The sequence below is a fragment of the Nomascus leucogenys genome, chromosome 10 (assembly GCF_006542625.1).
Source record: "Nomascus leucogenys isolate Asia chromosome 10, Asia_NLE_v1, whole genome shotgun sequence".
NCBI lineage: Eukaryota > Metazoa > Chordata > Mammalia > Primates > Hylobatidae > Nomascus > Nomascus leucogenys.
In genome coordinates, this window is record NC_044390.1 from 58,496,350 (window position 1) to 58,499,761 (window position 3,412).

A 3,412-nucleotide genomic window follows, 5' to 3' on the forward strand; every position below is an offset into this window, starting at 1 on the left:
GATCTCCTGACCTCATGATCCGCCCGCCTTGGCCTCCCAAAGTGCTGGGATTACAGGCGTGAGCCACTGCGCCCGGCCCTGGTGTCTCTTCTTATAAGTTAACTGATTCCATCATGAGTGCCCCACCCTCATGACCTCACCAATTATCTCCCAGAGGCCCCATCTCCAAATACCAGCACACTAGAGGGTAGGGATTTATTATATTAATTTATTGGAGGTGGGAGACAAACATTTAGTCCCTTTAAATAGTGGAGTTTAATTCTCTTCCCTTTGAATGTGGAGTGCCAGTTTGTTGTTGTTGTTGTTTTTTTCGAGACAGGGTGTCACTCCCAGGTAGTGCAGTGGCAAGATTATGGCTCATTGCAGCCTCGACCTCCCGGGCTCAAGCGATCCTCCCACCTCACTTTTTGAATTTTTGCAGTAAAGATGAGCTGAGATTCTGTGTAACCATTTAAGGGTTCCTGGCACTGCATCTCTTGGCCACTAGCTGAATCTTGACATGGCAAGTTTTAGCTAATGCCAAGGGGAGATGCAGAAAATGCTAAGTTGACTTAGGGGCTGTGCACAGGAACTAAAAGGCAGGAAAGTACTAAATATTGCCAAGAGCATCAACCCCAGGATGGACTTTACCTTCTAGGAGCTCTAAACTGGCACCACCCCCAGTGCTCACATGGCTGACTTTATCCTCCATGTTCCATTTTGCACAGCAAGTGGCAGTGTCTCCACCACCTATGATGGTGATGCAGCCCCTAGAAGTGGCTTTCACCACCTCGTCCATGAGGGCTTTGGTTCCCCGGGCAAAAGCTTCCCATTCAAAAACCCCCACAGAAGGCCGGGCGTGGTGGCTTATGCCTGTAATCCCAGCACTTTGGGAGGCCAAGGTGGGCAGATCATGAGGTTAGGAGTTCAAGACCAGCCTGGTCAACATGGTGAAACCCCAGTCTCTACTAAAAATACAAAAATTAGCCGGGCGTGGTGGCACGCACCAGTAGTCCCAGCTACTCGCGAGGCCGAGGCGGGAAAATCACTTGAATCAGGGAGGAGAAGGTTGCAGTGAGCCAAGACTGTGCCATTGCACTCCAGCCTGGGTGACAGAGTGAGACTCCATCTCAAAAAACAAACAAACAAAAACCCCCAAAAAACCCCACAGGACCATTCCACACAATCTGCTTAGCCTGAGTGACAGCCTAAGCATACTTCTTGCTGCTTTCAGGACCACAGTCCAAGCCCAGCCAGCCAGCAGGTATGCCAGAAGCCACAGTGGCTTGGCCAGTCTTGGCATTCTCATCAAACTTGCCAGCAGTGACAAAGTCAACAGGCAAGATAATCTTCACACCATTCTTCTCAACTTTGGACATTAGGTCTTTGACAATCTTGGGTCCTTCTTCATCAAACAGAGAAGTGCTAATCTCCATGTTGTTGAGCACCTTAAGGAAGGTACAAGCCATTCCACCACCAATAATCATCTCATTGATTTTGCCCAGCATATTCTTGATCAGCTGGATTGTGTCTGCAACTTTAGCTCTTCCCAGGATGGCCAGGAAGGGTTGCTCTGGGCTCTCCAAGGCCTCGGCAAAGTAGTTCAGCTCCTTCTTCATCAAAAAACCACCAGCCTTCTGTGGCAGATTGACTTCTCCCATGGAGCTGTGGGCTCTGTGAGCAGTGCCAAAAGCATCATTGACGTAGACATCCCCTAGCTTGGGAAGTGAAGCTTGGAAAGCTTCTAATTTGGCTGGCTCAGCGTTAGCCTTGTTCCCAGGAGCATCTTTTCCCTTCCTCTTCCTCCACATGAAAGTGGAGGTTCTCCAGCAGGATGACAGACCCAGCAGCTGGGTTGGTATAAGCTTTCTCCACTTCTGGGCGTACACAGTCCTTCAAGAACAGAACTCCTGACCTCAGGTGATCTGCCCGCCTTGGCCTCTCAAAGTGCTGGCATGAGCCACCGCGCCTGGCCAGGAATGTGGATTCTGAGAAGCTGCAGAGCTGTGAAAGCAGGAGACCCATGTGCAGATGTGGTTGGGTTGGGGGCGGAAGATTCTGTCTTTTCTGAGGTTGTACCTTGGCGCCTGGGGCCATTTTCTGGGCAGTGTTTTGGTTTTAGCATTCATGGGGTAACTGGGATCAGGCTGTAATTTGTATACATGAAGAAAATCTGTGAAGGTCAGGCTCAGTGAAAGACTTGTTTGCACTGTCCCCTGAAGAAAAGGTTTGGGAACATGACAGTTTATTTAGGTCACAACTTTACAATGACTCCAGGTGAGAGTTTCCTGCTGGTACAAATGAAGGTTTTGAAGGAAAGAGTGTTTCCACACTGTGAGGAAAGGACTGGAGGGCACCTTGAGCCCCCAGAGTTGAATTAAGTGTCCCTGTCTCATCACCAGGTTCTGATCCACACTGGGGTTCCATTTCAGCAGTTAGAGTCTGGGTCCCAAGCTTGGGATTATTTTATTTTATATTTCATTTCATTTCCTCATTTCATTATTTCATTTCATTTCATTTCATATTTCATTTTTTAGTCTCGCTCTGTCACCCAGGCTGGAGTGCAATGGTGTTATCTTGGCTGACTGCAACCTCCCCCTCCCGGGTTCAAGCGATTCTCGTACCTCAGTTTCCCGAGTTGCTGGGATTACAGGCACCTGCCACCACGCCTGGCTAATTTTTGTATTTTTAGTAGAGATGCGGTTTCACCATGTTGGTTAGGCTAGTCTTGAACTCCTGACCTTAAGCAATTTTCTCACCTCGGCCTCCCAAAGTGCTGGGATTACAGGCGTGAGCCACCGCGCCCGGCGCTTGGGAATATTTTTAACGTTATGATTGTGGGTTTTCCTTGTGAACTGCGGGTGAAGCAGGCTGCTTGTCTGAGCTAGTTCAAATGTTTGCTTACTTCTCTTGGTTTCTTTATAGATGATCGCTGTCATAAAAACTCCAGTTTTTCCTATACATTTAATAATTTTATTTCTTTGTCCGTTTTAATTTTCTTGCCTGAAAGAAGCAAGCCCTCCTCCCTCCTGTTACACTGTGGTCTGGCCTGGCGTGGGCGCGCCTCCTACTCTGAGGCCAGGGGATGGCTCCACTGGACGCCGAGTCTGTCATTCCCTGTGCACACTTGTGACTCTGTGTCCGGGAGGAAAAGGCAGGAAGGGCACTCTGAGCGCAGAAACACGCCCATGTCAGCCCTGCAGAGCCTGAAACACTTTCTGCTTAAATGCAAATATTCTCCCCGGCACAGAAGGTTACAGAGGGAAGGAAGCCCGGCCCGCGAAGGGCAGTGGCCAAGACCCTGTCAATCTGTCTTTACTCAGCCACATACCGCATTGCTTCTCCTGTCACTCAGTACCAAGGGGGCAGGACTTGGATCATCACCCAATCAGGCGCACTGGGGCGGGGACCTGCCAACCATCCAATCAGAAAC

At 49.4% G+C, this 3,412-nt stretch overlaps 1 pseudogene; it reads right to left on the reverse strand.

The window, feature by feature from the left end:
- Window positions 1-1,131: 1,131 nt before the first annotated feature.
- LOC100598285 lies at window positions 1,132-1,889 on the reverse strand (annotated as a pseudogene).
- Between the last annotated feature and the right edge of the window lie 1,523 nt (window positions 1,890-3,412).